Below are 27,835 nucleotides of genomic sequence, written 5' to 3' on the forward strand. Positions count from 1 at the left end.
TCTTGCTCAAGCCTGCCAAGGGCTCCTAAACTGGATCAGCACATCCAAAAAAGAACCAAAACATAGCCAAGGATGTTTTGATGCATGTTTATGAATCCTGAAATCTAAGGAGATGCTGGAGTGTGCAAACCTAAGCACTTGGGGAGGACACCCGTGCTCTTCTACAACATCTCCATCCATCAAGATGTGGCTGAAAAGACCCAGCAAACAAAGCATAGTAGGCTTTCTGTGAGGAGGCTTCCATAGTTTCCAAGAGGCAGATTAGTTTGGCAAGTGCAGGAGACAGCAGAGAAATGCCATCACCATCACAGCCGTACCTCCATAGCCAAGCAGGCCCCAGGCACAGAAGGTGCAATCTCTCAAAATATCAGGCCCAAGGAAGCTTGCCCCACTTGCAGTGCAAAGAAGTGCAGAAAATATACACTCCAAGGCTGTTTGAGATTCCATTCTTAAGCTAACCCAATTTAAAAGGGCTTTGACATATTCTACCAATTTCCACATTAAGAGAAGTGTTTTTCCTCTTGTTGGTGACTCATGGGATCACTGTTTATCAAGAATCTCTGTATAATTTCAACATCTCCATCTCTTATTAAAATTGCTATCAAGCTAGTTACACTTAAAACCTTGTTGAGCAAATAATTACCTATACCAATTAGGCAAGAACATCACTGATAACCAATTATCCCTATTGATATTCTTGTAAACCTTCTTGTCAATTGTTTCCCTAATTATACTGCAAAATACTGATTTTCCTTAAATACTTTCTAAACAACAGAAGTTAAGCTCTTCCAGAGCAAACCCTCCAGTTCTATACTCAGAAAAGAAATCCCTTCTATTGCCCAGCCAGGACTAGAATGATTTAAAGCATTAGAAGGAACTGATCTAAATGATTGTGACTTTCACAGACTCTTCATGGTTTTCATAGCAACCTTTTCTTTAATATACTGAACTCATCCAAACCAAAGTAATGCAATTCCACTTTCCCCGACTTGGAAGATGGAAATGGGAAAGGGATAATATCCCCATCTGTTTAATAACAGTACAACTCTTACAGAGGGATGTTTGCTACAGCCGTTCCCACAGGAGGAAATCTATATGCACACACACGCTGAGCAGTACTTTCCACATTTTGTTGGCCCAGACCCAGAACATCTCAACTTACAAGATCAAGATTTAATTTCAAGGTGGGAATGGTAAGAGAACACCCCAAAGCCATAAACAGCCTCAACTGCTGAGATGATGTATTTTGGTGGTGGAAGGTGCCCAAGTAATGACCCCCCTGATTGCTGAAGACCTCTTGATGACCCAGTGGGGTTATTCTTTCCAAGACATTGTTATGCCCTGCTCTGGAAACTGGGTTGTGTTAGAGGTCTCCCACCTACTTTTCCCAGACTTCAAACATTCAGTTTTATACAGATAACACTGAAGAGCCTCTGCATAAATAAGAGCAGCAGATGTGTTAAAATGCCAGTTGCCATCTAGATTTTTTTTCCCTGGCAAACAAACAAACAAAGATAATCTGTAGCAAAGCATTCCTTGCCATGTGTATGTGTATATGTAAGCAGAGTTTTTTGGATGAGAACTGAGGCAGAAAAATCATACACTGGCAAAATACTCTTGCCCTAAAAGCCAAGTGTTGCTGCCCCAGAGACAGAAAATAAGAGGGGAAAAAAATAAAGTTTAAAAAAATAAAAAATTGAAAGAGGTCTACAGGCCATGTCTTGATCTATCAGAGAGCCCTTACATATCTGAAGGGGAACGTCACTGTCTCCCTGGTGCCTGGTGATGCCAAAACCCTATGACTACATCCTAATTCAGGGAGACAGCCTGCAGAGCCACTTTGATTCACAAAGTGGCAAGAGATGACCCAAATAGTCAGGATCTGGCTGACGTGTTGTCCCTATGGGTCTGACCTGTTGTTTATTGTTCTTAAATTTTTTAAAAAATTAACGCTTTGAAACTAGGGCAGCATGTAGTTTGGGGGTTGTACACTTCCAGTTAATGAAAATTCAGACTTCAAAAGATAAACACTTCAAAGGGATTACAAAAGAAAAACTTAGACTTTAATCTCACTAAATAAATAAGCACAGTATGTACTAACGCCCTCTGCAATCTCCCTACTTAACGTTTTCCACAAACTAAGGGCATACTGGATGCCTAGCATTTTAAAAGGGTTGAAGCAGCGGAACAGGACACCGGAAAAACCTGTACAAACTTCTTGCAGAGCAACCACCAAATGCATTCTCTGCTTTCTGCACAAGCCTTTGCAACAAAACCTTGCAAGTCAAGGCCTCGGCACAGCTCTGAAAACCCAACATTTACTATAGTCAAAGCTGTTGGGAACAACGAGGTTGTCTCCTCCTCCCAAGCTGGGAAGCACCAGTATCAGTTGCACAGATCTTTTTAATATTAGTAGTACTGTGCTGAGTTTTTGTCTGTGATGGCAGTGGTGGTGGTCACACATTGCCTGACTTCAGGTTGTACCTGCACTGGCACCTCACAGCAGAGTCCTTTCCTACAAGCATGCCCTCAAGGAGATCACATGCTGCAAACTTAGTCCCAGTAAGAAAATTCCCCATTTAGTTCAATTTCTATCTAAACAACAGTTTGTAACCGTATATCCTCAAAAGACAGCAGGAATAAGGTTCTGCAATAACCCCTGGTGCCAGCTATGATGTCCAAAACAAAGATCAACCTCCTTTGTCTTGGCAAAGACCACTAGGGATGGACAAGGCACAAACAATCCAGTTCACAGTCAGTTCAGATTCTTGTTAGAGAGATACTCAGAAATGGATACCTAGCTGATAACAGATGAGAGTTGACAAATACATGCAAGGAACTCCATGAGCTGTGCCCACCTGTTTAAGTGACTGTTCACTGGAAACAAATGCAACCCATTCAAAGGAGTTCTGCTTCATGCTCAGAAATTAGAAAGCCAACAGAAAGTTGGATGTAGGTAGAAAAGCCATGAGGACACTCCACATACTTACCTAGGATGCCGTCTGGCCTAGACAGCTCCAGAATCAGAGAAACAAGTAGTAATGCAGACCAAAGATTTCTACACAAAGGAGGCTAAAGTCACTTCATACTATGAGATAACAGGTGATAAGATGTCCAACATCTCCCAGGCTTCCCTAGTTGGAAAAGTCCAAAGAGTACATGTTGCTTGCTTTGGAGTTTAATGGTTGATTTTCTAAAGCACAACAGAGAGCAGGCTAATGCAGCAGAGACTATATTCCCAAGCCTCTGCTTCATGGTTAGACCTGAGTGGCCAGAAGATAAACTCTGCTCAAAGCTTTTCCTGCTGTGAGGGTAGATCCTGTGCAATAAACCTTTGTGGCTCACCAAGAGAGACCTCAAAACACAACTTTTAGCCTTGTTTGGCTTATCTCCTCTATGCTACTCCTTATTTTTATCAAGCTCGAGCACCCTGTTTCCCACACCTCCACTATTCTTAAATAAATAAAATAAAATCTAAAAAAAAAAATCAGGTGAAGCCAACAGGTTCTTAAGTTCCTGGAAGAAGCAGGCAACACACAGATGGGACATGAAGACATTTCCTTAAGAGGAAACATGGGATACTTTTGGTCCCTCTGCCAAAGACTTCCTAGCAACCCGAGTACGAAGAGAATTTGATTTTCTGGGGGCTGGTGAAGAGATGGGCAACAACTCATGAATCGCTCACATCTACAAGTCTAATGAGGTTCTTGGTTTTTAGAAGGAGCAAAGAGAAGTTGTAAGCATCTCAAGAGGTGTAAAACCCCATTCTATCTGGCAGCAAAAGTCAACTATTAGCTGCTGCAGAGACACATGATTTGGAAGAGTTGAATACACCCAAACTAGAAAAATGCATTAAGTGACATGGATAGAGCTGATCTGTCCCGATCCAAAGTTGGAGAAGGTTCTTAAACCATCCCAAGAGCGAGATGAAGACGCAAATGAGGTCAGATGCCGCACAAACCTTGTAAGCTTTATTTCACGAAATAACAGATAATAGTGACAGGACAGAAGGAAGAAGAAAGGAAAAGTCTGAATACCTAAGCAAGCAAACAAAAAGAAACGCAGCAATACTAGTTACCACTACTATGAGCCTTGCAGCGCCCGGCTGATCCAGTTCCGGTGAAGGTGATGGGGTGGGGTCCTGCGGGTGATGGAGAACGTTGCCACCGCGAGTGCAGTGGCGTCCTGTTGGCCCAGGGCAGGCGATGGGGAGAAAGCAAAAAAGCAAAAGCCTTCGGCAAGCGAGAGCGTCAGCAGACAATAAAGAGAAAGCAAGCGAAAAACAAAAGCACTGAGGTGCACGAAGCCCCTTTTATACTGTCCCCCACTAGTTAGCATGTTACCACAGAGCTCATTTCATATCCCGCCCCATGTTCCCCCACGTGCTCATGCCCAGATGCCCACAGTGCTCGTACTGAGGGGGGGGTCGGCCATGGACGCCTTCAGCCTCCGCACGTCCCCCTCGTCCCCCGGCCCTGTGCGCATCTGCAGCCTTTCCAGCTCCAGGCTGATTTCATCCTCCCAGCAATGAGACTTCAAGGTCTGGCCTAGGAAATGGCATGTGGTGCTGAACCAGACAGCTGCCATCTTACACCGCCCTGTGGTTCGGGGGGAGTAATGGCGTAACAGCAATGCTGAGACAAAATGGCTGACACAGCCCCTCACACCACCCCATGGCTCGGGGGCAGGTAATGGCGTAACAGCAATGCCGAGACAAAATGGCTGACACAGCCCCTCACACCACCCCATGGCTCAGGGGCAGGTAATGGCGTAACAGCAATGCTGAGACAAAATGGCTGACACAGCCCCTCACACCACCCCATGGCTCGGGGGCAGGTAATGGCGTAACAGCAATGCCGAGACAAAATGGCTGACACAGCCCCTCACACCACCCCATGGCTCAGGGGCAGGTAATGGCATAACAGCAATGCCGAGACAAAATGGCTGACACAGCCCCTCACACCACCCCATGGCTCAGGGGCAGGTAATGGCATAACAGCAATGCTGAGACAAAATGGCTGACACAGCCCCTCACACCTACCTCAGGGTAAGTGGTGGACCTGTCAAAAGTCTGCTTCCATCTCTGTGTCATAGAGGAGGCCCAAGCTGGGGTGCCCATAGAAGGACATCTCCTGTGCTTGACAAGAAGGCCAGCAAATGTCAGGCAAGACAGGCCAGTGTTCAGCAGGCACAGAAAGATTTGTTACAGCAATAGAATAATGATAAGTTCAGTTGTACACAAAGCTGAGGGAGTTAAAAAAGTAGAAGAAAAATTGATAAAGGCAGTAACAGCAACACCCTGAATTCCCATGCCAAGGAGTTAGGACTACAAGCACATTTCCTTTACATAGTGCTTTCTGGTTGAGAAAAGCTAAGAGTCTCAGTGCTGCATCAGGGTCACTGACCATCATTAGAAATGCAGTTTCATGTGAAAAGCTACAGCAGCCCAGCTGCTGCACAATCTTTACAACCGTGAGAGAGTATGTCCCAACCCCACTGAGCCAACCCTCCAACTTCCAAGTTAGAAACTGCCAGGAAAACAGTGGACTTTAGCAGACACCAGGTTTCAGTTTTACTGTCCAAGAACAAGCTGATTAGACTTTCCAAGAGGGTCTTGCCAGTATTGTCTTGAAGGAGCTACTCAGTGGCATCCAGGAGGATCAAATAAAAAAAAAAAAAGGGGGTTGGTCCTTCAGAAAGATGGGCTTGACACACCGAAAAGTTCAGCTGGGCACCAGGAGGTGCTGATGAGTTAAATAGTGATGAGGACATCCTAGTGCTGCTCAAAATGAGGGCTCTGAAACCCTTAGCCAAATCAACCAGGAGACGCCAGTCACTTTGCTGAAGTTCTCCTGCATTCAAGTAGTATTCCAGCTAGCAGCAATAATGGCGTTTGGGAAGAGGGAGGGCAGCATCCAGAAGTTTCCATGTTACAACAGCCAACTGTTTATGCCACTGTCTGTAAACACTGGAGAGACCACAGGGAGGAACCTCTGGGTTACAGCCAGTACCAACCACAGAAATAGGCTGGGTGCAGAGGGTTTTTGCTAGGCACAGTCCTAAGTGCACACAAGTTCCTCTGACTTCCCCAGACATGTACAGGCACAGTGACTCCAGTACACGTCTGGTCTCAGACCATCAGCTCTGCCAGGGAGGAAGACATGTGGATCACACTAAAAGTCATCACAGCACATCACTTTGGAGCAGTGGTAAGCACTGCCTTGGCACCATGCCTGGTGGAGTCACCTTGGGACAGCATGCCAGAAACATTCAAACCAGCACAAGAACACAGCAGTTCAACAATTTAAAACAAAAAACACACACACAAAACCCCAACAGCTCAACAGTTAAGCTGGGGTGAGACAACACAGGGACCTAGACAGCACCAGGAGTGGCTGTTGATCTTGGCAGAAGACATGGAAGAGAAGGTATCTGAGCCACAAAACCAAAAAGACATGGAGGAAAAAAACAAACAGGTCTGGGAGGAGCTGGAAGGGGAGGGAGGTTTTGTCTTGACTAAGAGACCCCATGTTCAACCTTTGTTGCCTAAAGATCGTCTGAAAGAGAATGCACTGTGATGCCAGCATGGTCTGGGCAATGAAACCACATCATCAGGGCTGAGCATGGAGACAGCCAAGATGAGAGAAGAGAGGAAAAGCTATCAGTGGAAGACAAGACCTAGGAAAGCACAGCTAGATGCTGAAGAAAACTCTGAAGGGGCTCAAGCAGACAAGGGATTAAAAAATATTTAAGAAATTATTTTTCCTCTCTCCAGACTCCAAACATTTTGCCATCTTCACCAAGCTGCAAAACAAGAGTTTATATCAAGCTTTATCTATTTTCAGCATGTGTTTTTGCTGAGGAATTAAGTGGAAACAGAACTGGTTTTGAACATGCACACCCTGACAAGCAGTTTCCTTTACAGACAAGCTTTTCTCTGCCCCCCCCCCACCCCCCCAATTACCCTTTCCTACAAACACCCCTGAAGAGTTCGCCATAATCGCACGTGAATTGTATTAGCTGGCCCTCCAAGGGGCAGTTTTAATCTTCTCTGGAAGGCATTAGCAGCTAAAGCAGAAGCCTGTCCAACACGTTGCTGTAGAGGGCTTGTCGCCTGCTTTCCCTAAGACAAGTTCCCTGCTGAAAACTTGGTTCGTGCCAGCAGAAAAAGAGAACTGCATGAACCATGCCAATAGCACTCATCTGAGAATGAGCAAAATGCCTCCACACCCACTGCACGCACTTTAATTGAAACAGTAAGGGAAAAAAAACCCAGCCAGATTCATTTTACAATCAATACTCTGCACATCTGCTGTGCAACTGCTATCCAGAGAATTAAGCATGAATGTCTCTGGCTTAATGAGAGGTGGAAAGTCCTAGTTAAATGGATTACAAGCTCTTTATTTCCTATGATTGATTCCTTCCATACGGCTGCAAGAAACATTCTTCAAAAAAATGTTCTTAAGCAGCAGAGAAGCTGAATTAGTGAAGGAGCAAGCTTGCTTTCATGTACTTGCTGCTCCTTGCCTCCCATTCTGCACACAGCCAACACGTGCAGCACAGCACCGAAATAACCTCACCGATCACACCGACAACAAGACCTGCACACAAAAGACCTATTCCCCCCACGTCTTCCAAGATGTCATTTCTACTTCCATTTCCAAAGCAAATATTCACTGCTCCATAGCGGTTAGCTGCTCCTCTGTAGCAACTTTGTTCTACAAGCCGGATACTGTTTTGGCTTCCCACACCAAGAATGCATAAATTAATTTGATAAGACTCTAATCACACAGCAAACTCCTTCCCACTACAAACACACTGGATGTGCTGTGGCCAAAGTAATCAAAAAAAAATAGTCAGCAGGAGCTGGTGACGTGAAAGACTCATAGAAGTCAACTCTATCTCCCTGATTTTGGACAGCTTCTGGCTCTAGCACTTTTTCTTTCCTCCTCATTGCAACTGGACTGATTTGGAGCAATCACGACAGACTACGTGACACTGGAAGGGCCTTATAGGTACTCACTTTTGGATAGAGCACTCTAAAAAGCCACAAACTGACTGATGAAGCCCAGGAGAGTTCAACAAGCAAAGTCGGCCTGGATTAGGAGATGACTCCAGGAGGATCGTTGACTGATCTTTATAATATAGGCATGGGGTGGGAAATACCAAAGTTCTCAGCAAAAACAAGTGCATGAATGCATGTGATATGAAGAAACAATGGGAGCTACTGCCTCATGCCTGGGAATGCCAGATGTGATATGAGCTCTGAAAGCAGTTTGAAAAGTTCCTGGCAGACACATGCACCACATCTCTCAAACCTGAAGACACCACTTCTGAATCAAAAAAGCTCTTAATGCTAGAGCTATTTCTGAAAGGTTGCACAAGGTCCATCCTTGGACATTTTCAAGGCCTGACTGGACAAAGCTCTGAGCAACCTGGTCTAAGCTCATCTCACCCTGCTCAAAGCAGGGTTAATACTGGAGTAGAGCCTTCCTGAGGTCCCCATCTGAGCAACCCAATGGGTCCAGGATTAAATTAAATATCAAGTGCCACCTCCCACAGGAGCCTCAGCTTCCACAATAACACGCATAGGCAAGTTTTTCAAGCAAGCAGCTACAGCACATACTGGAAGCCCTTCTCATAAGGCAACTCCAAATTTAACATGTTGCCCCCTACAGCTATTCCAGTCTGTGAAAAGATAATCCTCTAACAAGTTGTCAGGGCAAACTCATGCAATCAGCTGTTTCCATTTCGTCACCTCCACTACAGCTTTCTGATCACTTGAAAAACACAGAAACAAAAACAATATCAGAAAAATGAGATATAGACAGTGTCCAGCCCTATTACACAGCAGATATTTTGACTTCTGACAGGGCTAACATTCAGTTTACCCCTCTTCTGTTCCAAAGATGCTCAATAAAGCACAGGTGTGTCTCACATTCTTAAAGCCTCCTTCCACTTATTACTGAATTCTCTCCAATTCTGTATAAATCAGTCTGTTCAACCCGAGGAGACAGACATGAGCGTTTCCCTCCCAGAGGATTTACAAGCTCAACCTAAATGCTGTGCGGTGAATGAAAATTGCATCCAAGGAAACAAGTGGGTAACAAGAGACAGGTTACAACCACCCCATCACACAGTTACTCAATGCCAGGTAAATACTTGTCTTGACTGTTGATGTATGTATTCTTTCAAAACCTGGAGTTGATCTTTAAGACAACATGAATAAGGACAAAGTGATTTTTACTCTCTGCAGCAACATAAATCTTTCAGAAGGGAATTTTCTCAATTGACTTGGCAAGCAGTTGCAACATTCTCAAACGCTCCTCGCTTTCCAAAGAGCATCTCACAATGCTGGTCAAGGTCATTCTGACTCTGACATAAGAAGTGACACATCAAGGAAAGGGGAGAGAGGGTGAAGTCAGGAAGGAAACCGCCCCTCCATCCACAGGGTGACTCCCACAGTTAACAGAAGAGAGTCACAGTCATTTCCAACCCATGCCTGGAGAGTCCTCTTCTAATAAAAACAAAAAAACAAAACTCCATCTGCCAGTTACATCAGCTACTACCTTGTTTTCCTTATGGAAAGGACGAGTCATGAGGGATTCATAAACTCATTTACTGATGCAAATCCAAACCTATTAGTCAAAGTGCTTTCAATCATTTCTGAGGACTTTTTAATACAACTAGCATTAACCCACTCCATTCCAGTGCCCTCCCCAGAATCAGTGACGCTCTTCCAGAGGGTTACCCATGGCACCGCCACTCAGCACATTATCAACAGTGATGAGCAAACTCGCATATTGAAGATAATCATCATTAGAGTGAAAGAGTGATGTGAGCACCAAACTGCCTTCACAACAAAACAGCCGTCATCCCTCCACCCCCCCTCCAGTGAAACTCTACACAAAGCTAAACAGGAGCTATTTGGGTAGTCAGTAAATCACAAATAGGGGCACCCTGTAACTTGTGAAGTGCTGAGCCATGTTGCCCAACCTTACTGCCATTTCTACATGTTTCCCCCTCCTTATTCACAGCCATCAGGTGGTTGAGATCAGTCAGGCAAAGGTATCCAAAGCAAACTTGTGGCCAGGTTACAATGAGCCTGGGGGTCTGGGGATGCTGGCACAAAGCTCTCCCTCTGGCATGCCTCAAAGCACTAATACCCATGTAGGTCATTGTCTGTGATCTTCAGCCTCATGCTACGGAGAACATGGTCTTGAGGTAAGACCCCAAGGGGTCCATTAATACATAGATATGTAGTTTGGTGGGAATTGCTTCCAGCCCAGAGCAACTTCTCCAAACATCTGGAGCAGCTAAGCAGCAAGTTCCACAGGACCCCAGAGGCCAGGCAGCAGTAGCACCAATATTTCTCTTCCCTTCCCTGTAAAATACTAAGCTTTCTAGGAAAAGGTCTCGGAAAAAGGAGAGGCTGAAAATGCATTTTTCTTAAGTAGCTCTGTGACACTGCAGGAATGAAAAGAAAAAAAATACCCATCAGATTTCTTACCAGGGCAGAGTGCTCAGCATCACAGACTAAAGATCAGTTATGCAAACATTCAGTCAGTGATAATAAGACTGACCACAGGGAACATGCGTCCATTCAACAAGATCAGCGTTTCTTTCCTACCTAGGAAGACATAGATGTCACCACAAAGACAAGGGCACTCCACGCAGACCTTTGTGCGCCAGACAAGAAAAAACTAAAATTAAAAAAGGCTTCTTGCACATCTATTGATGAGCCATCCTTATGTAAGCATCGAGAAAAAGAAACATGCTAGTCTTCAAGGCTATGCTTGCTCTGAAGACAGAAGCACCCACTCAGGTAGGTCAGGCACCTCACACCTCAAATACAGACCAAAAAGCAGCCACATACCAATAAAGCAGAAAAGGACTTTCTGGAGCACAAAATTGCCCCACAAAAGCATTTTTTTATTCTCACACACACACACCCCCAGGGTTTATTTATTAAGAGGTTCCCAGGAAAATTAGCCTATATAACTTGAAAGAGCAAGCCAGCTGCACACAAACACAGCATTTCCAGAATTAAACGGCTTTCAATTAAGCCTGCTTCACTTCCAGTAAGCCACTTCTGGGTTTTCATCTTCAGTCAATTCAGATTAAGAGCCTGCCTCGATAGAAACACTGAAGGAAGCTACTGTCTGCTTAGGAAAACAGGCAACTTTCCTTACACCACCCAAGAGCTAAAGATATCTTTATTTTCAATTTATTTTCCTACAAAAACACAGTGTGATTGCATAAGTGTCTCTGTTCCTGTTATCCTCTGCTCTCCCCTACCCTTCCTTCCTTCTCCAAGCAACGATGCCCTGGAGCATCAGCCTTTTCCAACCCACAAAGCGGTTATGCACTGGCAAGCTCTCCAAGAGGAGTTGCTGCTGGGTGGGAAAGGATCAAATGAACCTCCCCCAAGAGAAGAGCAGTTCTCATCCAGCCCGCTGTCAAAGACTAGTCAGCACGTACAGCTGGAGACATAAAAGGATGGAAGTGGGAAGATTAAAGATTTGAATTAAGTCCCAAAGAAACTATACTTTGTTTGCTCTTGGGTCAACATTCTTTGGTTAAATAGTAAATCATTGAGAACACCTCACATTAAATAACGTGCTGGATGGATGGCCAAGCCAGTTTCTGCCACCCTCTCAAACATACTGAATAGGTCCTGAAAAAATACTGGCATATTCATCAAATTAAGAGAAAGCACCAAGTACCCGAAACAGCATCTCTGCAAGTGTGAATTCATCAAGAAATTTCAGGACTAGGCTTTATAAGGACTAGAAGCAAACAAATAAAAAAGACCATCAGCAATAACTTTCTCTGTTGAAATGGTTCTTACATATTATTAAAACTCAAGGGCTAGTGAACACAAATTACTGTTCCCTTGATGAGCACACCTGAGTTTAAAGTCACCAGTATCCAGACTGGATAAACCAGAAGACTCTTAACTCCAGTGGAAAAGAGCTGGCCAAGAAAAGGAAAATTAAGACTATAGAACTGGAGGGGTTTTTTCCTTAAAAAAATGATAACAAAAATGGTAACTTCCAGACTAGAGGAGCATATGTTTAAAGCACATATAGGAATGGAAGAAAGAAGGGGGGCATTGATCTCTTTGCCATTTTAAGATACTGTAGTAGAAAGCTGCAGAGAACGTTTCTCAGCTAAGTAACTAGTCAGACTGGAGAAGGAGAGAGAAAGATGGAATTGAGAAAAAATAAGTCAGATAAAGGTGAAAACACCAGTGAGGGTGTGCCTGATGGTGCAAGTACAGACTAACAGGGAAAGGAGCATCTATTTACACAGTGAGGAAGAGAAGGAGGAAGAATCCCAATTCACCAGTAATGCTTCAGGCCACTAATGGGAAGATGTGTTTTCCTGCTGCACAAGGACAGCATTTAGTGAGAATTAATTAATTCAGATTTACACAAGGCTGTAACAAAATACTCTGCATTAACAGGGTAAAGAGCTGCCCTGAGGTGCAGGAAAAAAATTTCAAGAGGAGCAATAATTTTTGGAGACCGTTGTTTGTACCAAGTTCAGAAAATCCCCCCTCAAGCGCCCTCCAAGCCAACAAACCTTCCCCTCCAAGTATTCCAAGGTAAGAAACTCCTGAGGACCACCACTTTCCCAGGCCTTACGAGGTGTTTATAGGGCCTAATGCAATCTCCTTGTTTATAAAAATGGCCAGGATCCTGGTAGTCCTCAAGGGCTCATTGAAAGCACAAGGCAGAAGGGGTCTGCACTGACACAACAAGTTAGCAGGTTGATTTATCATCAATAAGAAACAAAAGGAAAGAGACAAAGGGGCAGAAAAAAAAAAATCAAGTGAGCTTCATGTCTTTATTCCCAAATCTGGCTATCTAGCTGTTTCTGTGTGTTTTAAGAACTATTTGCAACTGAAAGCAGGGAATTTGACATGAATGCTCAGTCTGCTTCATCACTGCAGGAGTCTCAGACCTCCAGTTTCCCCTTCATCCATGAGATGCGAGCATCATGGTCTAGGTAAGGCATGGGAGATACAAGAGCTTCCACACTGCTTGCCAGAACTAGAAGACTTTGGTTTCCCAGCTAGGATACAATTTATAAACCAACACGGGTATTTTTACATCAAGATTACAGTCCATCTGATGTGTGGCAGCAAGTCTGTCTGGCTCATGGTTTATTTGACAGTTGCTTGAATTTCTCCAATCAGTCTCCAGCAGACCATTACCTCCAACAGGTCCTTCTTCATTCCCAGTAACATGATCCTATTTTTGGATTCTGTGAGCTTATCAGCAATATGTTTGACTAGGTTTTTTTCAGCTATCTCTTAAGCTGGTTTAAGAACAGTTATATAAGAGTCCTTCCAGGTTACAATGGCAAGAAAGCACTTTCTTCTGACCTGAGTTCTGGCATTATTAGCACATCTTCCAGATCTCTATCAGCTCCAGTCTTACTAAGACTATTCATTTTAGAGATGTAAAACAAACCACTTAGCTCCCTCAGATTAAATATTTTGTGTATTAGACCACAGAGCACTTTCCTAACCAGACAGTGATTGTTTCTCCTGAAAAGGCACCAAACAGAAATGGCTGAGAAACAACACCTGAAGCAGTGTCTTACCTTTTCCAATACAGTCAAACCACAACTCAGCTATCATGTAAATCTAGTTTCAGAAGCTCTTAAGCCAAGAAAGCTGGGAACAAATACATGCATCTTCAAGTCAGTAAGAAGCTGATCACAAAGTCCCAATGGTAGATGAGACAGAAGCTGCCTCACAAAAATGGATGTCAAGTGAGAGACATGAATCAAGCTTTGCACGTTCCTCTTGACCTCTCCAGTTGAGCCCATGATTTTATTACTTGGATCTCAAAGGGGGGCAAAAGAAATCTAAGCAACTGCTAGAAGACACCTCCTTTTCTAGCCAATTCAAAGGGGAACTCGATTTGGGTTCACTTAGGGGAAGAGCATTCACCCAGAAGCAAAATTGTTGACATGAAAGCATTTTTTAACTCTTCTAGATCATGATTTGGAAACACTGATGCCCTATATATCTGGATAAATGCTTGTGAGCCTTCATTTCCTTATCTCATCAATCAAGGCAAAACATGGCCCTGTTCTGCACAAAACACAGCTGGACTCTTGCCCATTGCACCAGGAGGACCAATGTGACCAGTCCTGGGCTACCTCTTGCCTAGAGCTGTCACTGACACACTGGTACCAACCACATCGTACAAGAGTATTGATGAGCAAGGCAGGCCCATGTTTGAGTGATGCCATCTCAATGTATGATAAGAAAACGCAGGAAGAAAATAGAACAAACTACTGCTTTTTAGCCAAGGTAAAAAAAAAAAGAGGCTTTTCAAGAACTTGAAAGCTCAGAGGTGTTGCATTTTCTTCACATACCCATGCCAATTTTTCTCCCATGCATCAAGGCACTGCAGAGAAACAAGGCAGGCAGTGCTCAGGCAGCTTCCATATAGGAAAAATATTTTGGAGAGGTGTCTCTGCCTCCTGGTCAGGGAGAGCACAAGCCAGTGACCTGAGAAACAATGACCACCACTCACACTGTATTCTGAAATGATTTGGAAAGAGAATTCAGAAGAATTTAGTATTTTCCCTTTTCCCTCCCTTTCTAAATGGATGTTTCCATTAGAGAAACTAAGCACTTTACCAAGTTTTAGAACAGCCTGAGGTTTACAGCCAACATATAAACTCCAAAAGAGTGTGGCTGGTCAGGATGGAAACATCTTTTCCAGCATAAACCCCTCAAGCTAGCAATGTTGGCCAAACTGCTGTAAACCACCATCTTCTCCCTCTTTAATCCTTGCTATTAACTTTTAGCTTTCTAAGCAATTTTACATATTCCAGCAAGTTGGGGTTTTGGATCATTCTGCTTTCCAAGAATACCCATTTCTCTCTTTAGCAGCACAGCAATTGCAAGCTATTGAGTAGCATGTGAGATTTTAGTTAAGAAATTCCTCATCCCTTAGCTTGGATCTTCCTTGGTAGTATTTAAAAAGGGTGATAACATTTTCACTGGGCTAGAAAACACACTGTCCCAATATTAGTAATACCCAGTAAAATCAACTGGAACTGTAGGCATTTTCAAATGGAGTTGTTTGCTGTTCAATCTTCTGCCAAGCCCTTGAGAACATCACATTTTCTTTTTTGTTCCATTTAGTACTGACTGACCAAAGACTGTTAAAACTTTTCCTTTTTTTACAGACCGCTGATACCACCTGCTTCCAGCAGCAGAGACAAGAGCAGAGCATCACACACCCATTTCTATTCTGGTGACATTACGCACGTACCTTCTTCACACACCACCTACACTTCAGTCCTCAATCTGTTTGGCTTCACAGCATCCCTCTAGAGTGAAAACACAGAGGCAGCTCCATGTCTCGTCTAGCTCTGTCTTTCAACAGGCTGTTTGTGTTTCTTTTCACAGCTTAATAAGGTTTTGTTGCCCATGCTGGAGAAGCAATTTTGCCACCTAGCACTTTTTCAGCCCACAGGTTTGAACCCAGCATATGCAGCTTGCTCAGCACACCTAAGCTCAAGAGCCCTCTCTCTGCAACAGGTGTCTTGGTTTTTATGGGGATATGATTGAACAAGGCATAATGGTTTTAAACTGAAAGAGGGGAGATTTAGATTAGATGTAAGGAAGAAATTCTTCCCTGTGAGGGTGGTGAGGCCCTGGCACAGGTTGCCCAGAGAAGCTGTGGCTGCCCCCTCCCTGGAAGGGTTCAAGGCCAGGTTGGATGGGGCTTTGGGCAACCTGGACTAGTGGAAGGTGGCCCTGCCCGTGGCAGGGGGGTTGGGACTAGGTGATCTTTAAGGTACCTTCGAACCCAAACCAGTCTGACTATGTAAGCATGATTTCTCTAAAATCTCTCCATGAGTTCAAAGTAGACATTTTAAACACAGGCTTCTGAAAGCCCTTGGGTTTTCTTCTAAACTAAACTGACATGTCAAAGCTGTTGCTTTTCAAATCTGCAGATGAAAACCCAAGCTATTTACTGTAACAGATCTGAAAATCTGACAAGCCCAACTTTGGTGCTTGGCCACCAGGCACAAAGAAATAATCACAGATATAGACAAGTGCTTTAGGAATAGCTGAGCAGGTAGAGCCAGCTGTTCTTTGGTAATGGGGTGCTCAGCAAGCAGCACCTTTCCCTAACATGGGATCTTTCCCAATAAGGTTCAAGGAAAGTTTCTTCTCAAGTTCTTAAACTTCATAGAAAATCATAACAGTCTTGCCTGAAACACTTCAGCCACATGGCAGGAGGTAATCCTGCTGGCAGTTTGGTCATGGCTGCAAAATAGCTTCACATGGTCCACAGCCAGCAGATAGCTAGATTGCACCCAACTTCAAGGTAACGAGTACAACTCAACACTACGCTGCTGTCTGCAGACAAGACCCAGGGTAAATGCAGCCTTACATCCAGCCAACACAAAACAGGCTCCTTGAGGGCCCATTACAAAGTCATTGCACAGGCAGTTCCCTGCTGTGTACTGGAGAAAGGCCAACCAGTCCAACTATCCCAGTACTGCAGCAGAGGTCAACACACAGCTGGATGCCACAGGATGTGTTTAAAGCTCACAACACTGGTGTAGTCTCTCTGTACCATGAACTATTGCCTCCACATTTATCTATGGAAAAGTTTCTAAAATATAAGGCTGCTTGGCTTTCAGATAGGAACTGACTCAGTAGTTGTGCCACTAAGCTCAAACACCCTGCTAAGAAAAGCGGTGTGGAGGGGAACATACCATATTTCAGACACCCTTTCATACAGGGAAATGGTTTTGCTTTCTTCTGTAGTGAGATCAAGAGTTGATATGACCCTGAGTTGGTAAACCCCAACCCTGTGCCACCAGCTTTCCCATTAGCTTCCCCAGTTCCTGGCCCCTTGTTCAGAGACTTCAGGAACTAGGCAAGATGCAAAGTAATGGGATCTCTCAGACTTGCTTGGAAAGGATGCAAATGCTTCATTTATTATGTTACCACAACTGAACTCCCTGCAGCTTGTTTTGTCTGTCCCAAGAGACCGCTTCTACAAAGCAAATGACATTGAGACACATCCATCCTGTAGCAGCACAGTGAGGCTCTTGCAGAAAGTGTTGAGGGTTTTCTGCACAGATGGCAGCATCTGAATTCTTTGTCAAAATAAGGAGAGAAGAACGGAGACTTGGGGATTTTTTAAAATTTTTTTTTAAGGGGAGTGAGCTAAGTGGCTACAAACATGCATCTTGCAAGTGCCAACATCCTTACTCTTCAGAACTTCCTTGTTACCAACATTACTTTAAGATGAGTAAAACATACAAACAGTGACATCTTCAGAGCATCAACTCCAACCCCCTCCCAGAATCCACAGGTATCACTGGAGGGAGGAGCAGAGCCCACAGAGCAGACCAGAGAACAAACAAGACAACAAAACACACTCTGGATGTAATGAAAGACTCTGTGTTTAAGAGCAGTCTCATCCTTGTCACTCTTTGCTCTTACAGAAACAGCTTGAACTTACCAGCACATAGGATTTTCCCCATTTTCCTCCCACTCATGCTACCAAGTGGAAGCAATTGAAAAAAGCCCAAGAAGGAAGAAGGTATGACATGCTCATGAACACCTGAAGTGTAGCAGGGAGACACAAGGAGGTTTTCAAGCTTTCTCTACGGCCCACTGTCACAAAGGACACTGTTACAGTTATTATATTTACAAGTCACTTCTTTCCCCCAACCATTAACATCTTGGGTCCGCCATGGTCTGTGGTAGGTTTCAGAAGAAACGTGTGTCTTGGTTGCTTGGTAGCCCCAACCTTTCCCTACGCACTCTAGAAACCAAACAAACATGACAAGATGACCTTTTTAGACATCAGAACAAGCCTGCGGTTTTTTTTTTCAGGAGAGTTTAGCAAGTGGCCCACACAAATTTCAAGCCTCTCACATATTACATTGAGGGCTGCAGAGCCAATTAGATCATCTATTTTGCCCCAAAATAAAACCTAAACATTCTGCTAGAGCTGACAGCCAAAGAGGAAAAAAGCAGGTACAGGATCAGCTCCAACAGAGCCAGAGCAAACACCAAACAATCCCAGCCTCAGCAACGCCATTTAAATAAACCTGCTTGCATTTAATGTCAAGAAAAAAGTGTCATCTCTCCCCTCTACCAGCTCTGCTGCATTAACCTTTGTCACCACTGACAGGTAACTCTGCCACATCTCCAGCACAAAGCTCATCAGAAGCAGAAGAAAATGAGAGCTTTTAGGAGGACAGTCAATATTCTTGGCAAGAAGTTTGAGATTTGCATATTTTTAACTGCACATTCATGCTTTGGAACAAACATCCTCTGCTATGGAGGCTGAAGCACTGGACTCCCAAAGACAGGAGCTGTCAGCAGCTCTTCTCCTCCTTTATGGAGCAAATACTCTCCAGAATAGTTACTCGCTACCAAGTTCTTTATTTTCAGTTTGGCAGCCATAAGTTGTATTTAAGATAGTCTTCATCTTTGTATCACAACACTCCTGAATTTTTGCTTTAATTTACAATGCAGTTTATTAGCTGAAAGGATTTCCAGCTGCAGTTATTGCCTAGTAGGAACTGAACTGGTACCCATTCATCATCCCCCTACTTACAAGGCAAGATTGCACAAGAAAGCCAAAGCTCATCATCGATTTCTTGCTAAAATCAGGTCCTAGAGGCAGAAGAAACTCATTTTATATTTTAATCTTGTTGAGCTTTGAAATTCTTCTCACAAGGTGATTTAACTAACATAATTCAGAAACTTGCAGCAAAACTGGAAACAGGAGGTGGCCAAGACTTCACCTACACAACAGCTCAAACATTTTGCTTGTCATTTTTCATGCCATAGAGAAGAGATTCCAGATCCAGGCAGAGGATAGCAGATTTATGCATAGATTCAGAAGACATTGAGCTATTCTTTGCAGCAATCTGTGTGCTGTTGAGTGCACATAGAACGGGCTATTATTCACCAAGACACTTGCCTAATGTACAAATATCACTTGGGCATCAGCAGCCAAACAGAGAAAAGTGAGAAGTTTAAGAGTTCAGAATAAAACTATTTTATTTGAACCACACCTAGAGGTGGAAGGAAGGTCAGATGCCACACAAGAGAGAAAAGCTCTTTATAGAGGTAAGCATGCTGAGCAAAAGTAAGACGACCTTTGTAGCACTCTTATTTGACCGCAGCATCACACAGGGACTACAGCCACATCCCACAGTTGCAAACCCAGCACGTGATTTCCCCCTTTGTTTGCTGGAAATGGGAATACATGATGGAGGAAGTGTATTACAGCCACAAAACCGGGTTATACGTCAAAAGTCCATATAAATAGTGACAGTTGAGTGGCTGGGGTGGGGAGGATTAGCTATGTTCATGCACACACACGTGCAGAACGTGTTTCATCTCTGAGGGCATTTCAAGCAGAAAGACAATAGCCCCTTTTTACAACACCTCTCCTCCCCAGATGATCTTTCATACACCCACGTGCCACGCAACTCTGAAAAGCGGTTCCCAGCGTGTAGACACGCTACTTTTAAAACACAACAGTGCAATTATAAACCTAATACCCAAAGGGAACAATAGGACATCCATATGGATTAATGTGAACAGCAGGCTGGATGGCAGGTACGAGAGGGAACAAAAAGAAATCAAAGGTGCTTTCATTGCAATCACTGCAATTCTCAAGCCTACCCTCACATTAAGTTCTTCCAACCCTTTGAAAAGACTCAGACTCTACCTTATATTTACTTTTAAGCAGCCTTCCTACCATCAATGCTTGAACATGCAAAAGCCCCAAGGAGAGAGATCAAACAACAGGGTAGGATGGGGAAAAGTTCAACTCCCAGAAGGTCATTCTTGTTTCTACATCTCAAAGCTGCTGACACTTTTCGGCAGCTAAGCATTAGCAAAGGGGGCACAAATGGGAACAGACATGACATCGCCTGCTATTTGCACAAGCCTTAGACAGATTCAGGTTGCAGTTTCACTAGCGTAAAGCAGATACAGAAGGTAAGACAGCCTGAGACTTCCTTGGAAAAAGAAAGAGTTATTTTTGGCTGTGTGTGTGTACATGCTACAAAAATATGAAATACAAATCTCAGTGAAATATCATCCCTACCTAATATAGTGAAAATCCATTAAAACAATGATGCCACATTAATATAGTTTCTATCACTTTTACCTGTACACCTGTCTTCAAACCACACAATTTGCTTTATATTTCAGACCAACAAAAAGCCAAATGGGTCTCTAGAGAATATATAACCACAAGAGCCCACAGCAAAAATCACCTACACAGATGAAGAAATACCAGAATCGTGCAGCAGATTTTTCGTTTCATTATAGGTTGAAACCCTCCCCTATGAGAAACCACCCAGTTTCATGTTACATTCCCTTTTTCACAAAATTACTGAAAAATCTGTTAGAGATGCTGAGTCAGAGGAAACAGAACTTTGTTTTCAACTGGGGACAAGAAACAGCAATGATAACTAGAAATCCTAAAAAGAGATACACACACACTCCCAAAAAATCACAAGACAAACTGACATCATGCTATGAGGGGTAGCACAGACCCATCCAGGTTTCTGCAAATCTCTAGGGGGGGAAAAAAAAGAGACATGCTGATGGATGGTGCCACTTCACACCTTAAACCCTATAGATTCAGGCAAGGATGGTCCCCACCATGCAGCCCATCAGTTAACTGGTGTCCTGTCCCAACCTCTATGCTAGATGCCCCATCACACCAGACCTCATCTGGCACGCCTGTTATTTCAGAACATTGTTCTAACAAAGCTTTTTCTCTCAGCGCAGAAAACCGCAACGAAACAATCCTTTGGCTGCCCTGCAGCACTTCAGCAACGCTCGAATGCTTCTCCGGTTGCCACAAGCCTGCTGCGCTCGATCTCTCTTTTTTTTTATCCCCCATCAGGACATTGCAAACCAGCAACAAAACACAGAAGCACTGAAAAGAAATCTCACCGTCACATTTGCAGCACGGATGATTTCATCCCAATTACTTGCTCTTGTCATGCAAAAAGAGCTACAGGAGAAAATTTAAATCCTGATCCAGACAATACAACAGCCAAAAATGAAGACACTGCCCCAAGCATTTATTTCAGATTTTTACATGCTGGGATCAGCCCTTCAGAGTCTGAGGAGTCTCACAGAAGTGCTCTTGAAGGGAAGACAGACATTAAAGCCCAATTATACATCTGAATTTAAGTCTTCACCCTCTGATTCAGGGGAGCCCAAGGAACATACGTACAGGAACAGCTCATTTAAAAAGAGGACCTGAAAAAAAAAGTGTGCAAGTTATGCAGAGAAGCCAGGCAAAGAATGCAAATTTTGACCTACTTCTCCCTCCTGGCTGGGAGAGGGCACAAGGCAGCTGCTATTGCTGCTCCGCAAGCACAAGTGATGAGCAGGAGCCCTGCCAAAATTTCTGCAGCGATGCCTCTTCCAGACGCAGGCTGCTCCATGCAGGCTGCTTGCAAGGCAGGGGCAATCGTCCTTCTGCCCAGGCAATAAGACCACAACCACCCAGGCCAGCAGCAGATGAAGTCAGGATGGGCAGGGGTCTTCTGAAGAGCCCAGATTCAGCTCTCATGTCAGCAGTACTCCCCACTGGACTCCTCTGCCAGCACCTGCCTTAGTTCTGCTACAGGCAGGATGGGGAAGAGTAGTGTCTTCCAGGTAGGTGGGAGGTCTGGTGCCTTCATAAGCCCCTCTCTGAAAACCAGCCTCCAAGACTGGAAGGAGGACAGGGTCAAAGCCATTAAGGTGACAGACACATTGACTTGACTACAATGCCAACTGGACACCAATGGACAGCAGTGTCTTCTCTGACCAAGATCCACATTAAAGCCATCCACTCTCCCAGTGCAACAGGCCAGTGATGCAAGGAAAATACCAGGAGAGGAACAGGGAGACAGAACAGGAAGAGTCTCACTCAGCAGCTCCCCCACTGGAGGAAGTTTATCACTCTCATTATGCAAGCTGAGGCTCTCAAACCAGATCTTTGTGCAGTACTACTTACCCAAGAGCCACTGACCTTCTGCAAAGTCAGTCTGCAGGAAAGTCACTGACCTTCAGCCACTTCTCACCCCAGCAGGATGGAGTCCAGTCAGCCCAGTTGCTGCAACCAGAGGTGAAGTGGAACCAGTGGCATTTATGCAAGATTCACCCTACCATACTCTCTATCTCACATTCAAGTTTTCTATGCACTTCCAAAAACTCAGAGCAATCTTCAGGAGTCATGAGAAGTCTTCCCTCCCAAGCTAGTCCATGTATTTTTCTATAGGAGAAAGCCTTTCAGATTAAAAAACTTCATCTGATCTCACACAGACATGAGTTGAGTTAACTATCAGCTTAGGTTAGATGAGTCTGAGATGTGTTATTGCAAGTTATTTTAATTAAAGCACCAAGCTGTGGCAGCACAAGGTGATGTAGAATCAATGCAACCAAGAAGGAAGAGCTATGGATCTTGCATTAGAGATCCAGCTTGTTTTCCAGTCACATTTTGCATCACCCAGGGCACACAATGCAGCTGGCTTTTGCCAACAAGCTCATACCTGGTGCTGCTAGAGCAATGCTTGGGGGGAGGTTATCGGACATTCCTGGCTCACCGCAGCCAGCTGAAAAGAAATTGGGACAAGCAGAGAAGCACCAAGAGCAGCAGCTTTCAAACAGCTCCAAGTCTCAGCACATTTCCAGCACTAGCATAAAGGGACACGGTGCCCAGAGGGGGTAGAAGTTACCTGCCAAATTTCAAGTAATGAGAACACGAGCAGCACTGACCATCCCACATGCCAGAAGGAGAAACAAGTGTTTAAAACCATCTCCAGTGATGCATTCCCAGAAATGTACTGGTTTCTCATCAGTTCTTGACATGCAAATACTATTATATATTATACGCATTAATCTCTTAATACAGTCTAAGGTATATTATTCAGCATCTCCCAAACCTCCTGACTGGCATAAAAGCAGTTATAGAGCAAGCCATAAAATCCTTGCTGTACTGGCCAGCAATTGCAATTTCTGTCCAAAGCCTACTGCAAACTGATTATAGAGAAGGCTTTGTTCAGCCAGTCTCCTTCCTTTCCCCTGGGAAACCTATATGTCAAAAGACCAATAAATGCTGGTAATTTATTATGTGGAAAGACAGTCATGCAACTAAGAGTAAGAGAGTTAAGCCGAGTTTATGTTTGAAATGCTTACTGAGCCCTGTGGTGGCAAGTCAAATTTGTTGCTCCTCTGTTTATATGCACATAAATACTTCAGGGTGAAGGGATGTAAAGTAGAGACGGATTATCAGCATCACAGGAGCGTTGAGCAGAAAGATGTTGTTCAGATTTAAAGAGTGTTCAGGGATTGTGTTGCAAGAAAACAGGGGAGGGAAAAAAGCTATTCACAAGGAATTGGATAGCTCCAATTTGAAGAGTCTGTTTATCAGCACTGATTAAGAAAAGATTGGTTTCATCCTAAAGGACAGCAGGTTAATCACCAAGTCCTTAGATTTCTCATCCCTCATTAATAGATGCCACTACCCTGGGATCTGGTGGCATGTCTGATATCATTATGATGTTTAAATAAACAAAAACCACATACATGGTATTTGGGGTTCTTCCAGCCTCCCAAGCACCCAAGCAACCCTCCAGCAGACATAGGATGTGGTATCCTGCTCATCACCACCTATGAAGACACCTAAAGCACAACCTAACAGACGATCCTTCATTTCTTTCTGGTCTCTTCCCCATAAACTGGAACATTTAAACACCACCTGGATAATTCACTTGCCCGGGCCTTTTCTGTAGGGCTGCAGTCAGAGAAACTTGGCTATATTTCAGTTAAGCACACCAAGCAGCTTCATGGGATGCAGCTTACAAAAATCTCCCTCTCCCACCCTGCAGAAGAAAGAGCTGGGTTATTAAATAAAACACTTAATCTTTCCCACCAAACCCAGTCTGTAAACAGCCCAAGGGTTTAGACAGGTACCTGGGATGTACAAGAGACTTCCAAACGTGTGTTGTCTTCCTCCCACATCCCAAGTGGGCTGCCTGTCTTGTCCATCAACAGCATTTCTGCTCAAACCAAGAGGAAGAAAGCTCTCAGCTCCAGGATGGAGAGTCACCAGGCACATTATGCCCCCATTGCTTTGGGTAAGACAGCAAGCAGATGTTTAGAAGAGCTCCCAAGGTATGCCCTCATATGAACCACTGCTACTGGAATGGGACAGGGAGCTCAGGAATACTTTACCACTCAAAAATATTTGTCCTCAGCAGCCTTGCTGCCCTGCCAGCTGCCTGCCAAAGCCATTTGGCCACATAACCAGCCAGCTCCCATCAGATTTGTTGGCAGCTGCTGGCTACTCTTCACAAGGATACAAGGGTTTACCAGATCATTCAGTGTTGCTGGCAGGACACTACTGTCTCTGCCTTCACACACACATCTGTGCTGGTGCACCAAGGTCTCAAGCCAGCTCTGAGCAAGTCAGTGCGTTGCAGCTGATGACCTGCTAATGAGATGACTCTAATCACAGTCTAGGTAATCACCCCTGCACCACACATCTCTGAAACAGAGATGTCCAGCATGGTGCTCCCATGGAGATCTGTCCCCACCAGGTGTTGGGCAAGACAGACATTTAACTCTACATTGATATTATTTGGTATGGATGAATTTAAGATACCCAACTTGTGTATGAAGAAGAATGGGAGGGGGAAAGCATTACATAAATAGTTAAATGTTTTCGACATGGCAGACAGCACGGTGGGGGATAGGAGAGCACTGTAGTTTGACCAATGAAGCAGATAGCCTGAGTCTCTGTGTGGCCAGTCACAAAGCAGACATTTAAAAGCAATAAATATATACTGCTGCCTCCAACTCCAAGGAGATGGTGGGAGATCCACTGAGAGAAGTAGAGACATTCATGATTTCATATCAACAGGAACTTGTCAAGGAACCCAATTCTTGCCTCTGACACTGCCCTGTGTTTGTGAAACACATGCCTGGCAGCACAAAAACTAGGCAGGATTTCTTCCTGCACCACTTTCTACTTTTATCAGTCCTCAGCGCAGCCTCACATCAGCTCCTGGACCTGCCTGTGCACCCACTCCCAGTCTCCATCAGGTCACTCACAGGCTCTGTGCTCTTTGTGAGGAGGAATGGCCTTTCCCTGTGGGTTTGCAGAGGGTGCAGCAGAGGGGAACAATCAGTTTAGTTTTATTTGCTGCAGAGTGGTAGAAATGTACCTCAGTAACTTAAAGGGTTTTTTTCCTTGTGTTCCTGAAGTAGCTATTACTGTTACAACAGCACATCTGCTCAAAACAACCAGGGAGGCAGTCAAACTCAAGTTCATGCTGACCCTGCTCTCCATTCTTCATCCTTTGAGGAACATGGTAACTGTTCCTCTAGGAAAGGCACAGCAATTTTTGTGCAGGACATCCAACACACAAGTTGTGCTGCCTGCTGAATAAAGCACTGCTGGTAGCTAGGGTCACTCTGCCCTCTGTGTGTCCTCAAGCTTTTCTTCATAATTGAAGGGAAAGTTTTTACCAAAGGCAGAAATTCTCAGGCTGTTGCAGACTTCAGCCTGGGGATTTCAGAAGGTCCCAACAGCCACCCATCAGATTCAAAAAGGGAAGGGTAGGTGAAAGTCAGAGCTACAAGGCCATCCCAGTCTGCCCCAAAAGGCTGGACATTGTCCCTTCTCCCATATCACCTGTGGCCTCTCTTCCAGCAATCCCACACTGATAATGTAACTAGTTAGCTGGGAAATAAGGCTTCTCAGCCATCCTTCATCTCCCAGTTCTCCACAACTGAGCTGGGATCCTCTCCTGGCCTTTTCCAGAGAACTTTTATTCATGAGTTGAATATAAACAGTCTCATGCACTAATGCACACAGGCTACCTTTGGGGCATCATCCCAAAACACACACACCACAAGCTACCAACCACCTGTTCCAGAGATGTTTTGCACCATCTTCAGTGGTGAGTCACATCCTCCCTTTCCCTGGAGCTCACTCTTCAGGCATGACTCATGAGTGTCTTCAGCACTGTCCTTGAACCAAAACTTGCTTCTTCCTCACCACTTTGGGAGAGGAAGGCACATCAACCCTTCCATAACATTTTTAGGGAGATAAGGGTGTAAAACTAGCTCCCTAGCATATTTGGATGTCAACTAACTGTGTCTCTACTCTTACAGACCCAGCTGTTCTAGCAGTCTTAACTGCCTTATGAGAAGTGACCTATATCTGCTAGAAAAGCTGTATTTTCTTCCTCACCACCTCTAGCCTTTTTATATTCAGAATTAAAGTCTTTATACACAGCTTAGAGCAAGATGAAAGAGAGCACATGGATTTCTCTTCACTTCCAGGGTGAGTTAATACAGATCAATCAAAAGGAGAAAGCAAGTCACACAAAGTAGGGTTTAAACCTTCATAGCAGCAAAGTCATTTTCATAGCAGAAATGACAGACCAGCTGCTAAGAGAGTAGCCGGTTGCATTTAATAGTGTCTGGGATTCACATGGGATTGAAAGAGCCCAGGGATATCTCACGTCCATGTTCTGCTCCAGACACAATGGAAGAGATCTGAAGTCATCATCTCCATTTGCCTTTCTCCATCCTTCTGTGAGAGACAGTAATTGCATCCTCTGAAGTTTGCATTAAACCAGGGAAGGCCAACAATCTTTTTTTTTTCCAGCCTTAATGAGAATGGCATTCAAATGAGATAGTTGTGAGGGGGAATCAATACATCACAAGCATTTCCTGCTTTGCAAGTTTAATCACTCCAGCAAACTATTAACATATTTCAGAACACAGTTATCTGTAAAATATTAGATTTTCAGTTGCACTGAACAGTAATTAAAATACTCAAGTCTCCAAGAGTCAAAGAAATGCTTGTGCAACCTACCAAGGTCTCAGCTTGGCTTCCTGTGAGCAGCTCTGATGTCCCACCAAGCACAAATGCTGTGTTCAAGGCTCTGCCTCTGCTAAATTTTCTTTAATCTGCCCCACAGGTCCACGTGTTAAAAAGAAAAACTGCACAGTTGCACAAACCTTGTTTTCTAAGAGGCCAAAAAGAAGGAAGAAATTAAAGTCAAAGGATTTATAAAGATGTTGATTTATACATTGCAAACATATGCTGGAAGGGGGAGGAGGATAAATTAGCACAGACAGTCTAAGTTGACACATCTTTGTTATTAGCCTCTGTCATCTCTGGGACAGGGATCCAACCACAATGGAGAGTGCGACTCCGATCCAGCATCCCCGGGTCTGCCAGCCCCAGTGATCAACTGCACAGATGTTAATTACAGGATGTAAAGAGTGCCCTCACCTGACCCATAACTTGACATCAGATGTTTGCAGCTCAGCCAGTGCTCTGGGGAACCAGTCGGCCATGCAGCATAATTGCACACATGCCACCTCTTGTCCAGCCATTGCAGCCCCTTCCCACCATCCTCCCAGTTCAGGGCAACTGATGACATCAAGCGTGACACCACCTTTTCTTTGCACTCTGTATTTCTACCCCCACTTTTTTCATTCACAGGCTAAAAAAAAGCTCCTCAATACTAAGAGCTCACAGAGCTTCTACCACAAATAACAGACCAGGATTAAAGCATCAGGTCAGCCCAAGCCTCCAAGAAACACCTTGAAGAATGAAAATCAATTCTTTCACAGGCATCTCTGGACCAACACCAGTCCACAGCACCCACAGAAGCTGATGGCTCACTCATGAGAAGCACCAGAACAAGACTCTTAAACACTTCCAAAATTTCCTCTGCCACAAAGGCACCGCTGGTGCCACAGTGGTGTTTAGCAACAAAG

General features: G+C 44.2%; 1 protein-coding gene across 5 annotated transcripts in view; it reads right to left on the reverse strand.

Annotated features, from left to right (window-relative positions):
• GDPD5 (glycerophosphodiester phosphodiesterase domain containing 5) overlaps positions 1 to 27,835 on the reverse strand; it is a 177,930-nt gene that overhangs the window by 118,325 nt on the left and 31,770 nt on the right. Inside the window, exon 1 of one of the 5 annotated variants that reach the window (XM_074860529.1) lies at positions 20,993 to 21,155. The exons of the other annotated variants lie outside the window; for them this stretch is intronic. The gene's annotated coding sequence lies outside the window, so the exon portion shown is untranslated. Of the gene's footprint in view, positions 1 to 20,992; positions 21,156 to 27,835 lie in introns of those variants that run through there. 5 annotated transcript variants of the gene reach the window in all.

The sequence above is a fragment of the Strix uralensis genome, chromosome 2 (assembly GCF_047716275.1).
Source record: "Strix uralensis isolate ZFMK-TIS-50842 chromosome 2, bStrUra1, whole genome shotgun sequence".
In the NCBI taxonomy this organism is placed as follows: domain Eukaryota; kingdom Metazoa; phylum Chordata; class Aves; order Strigiformes; family Strigidae; genus Strix; species Strix uralensis.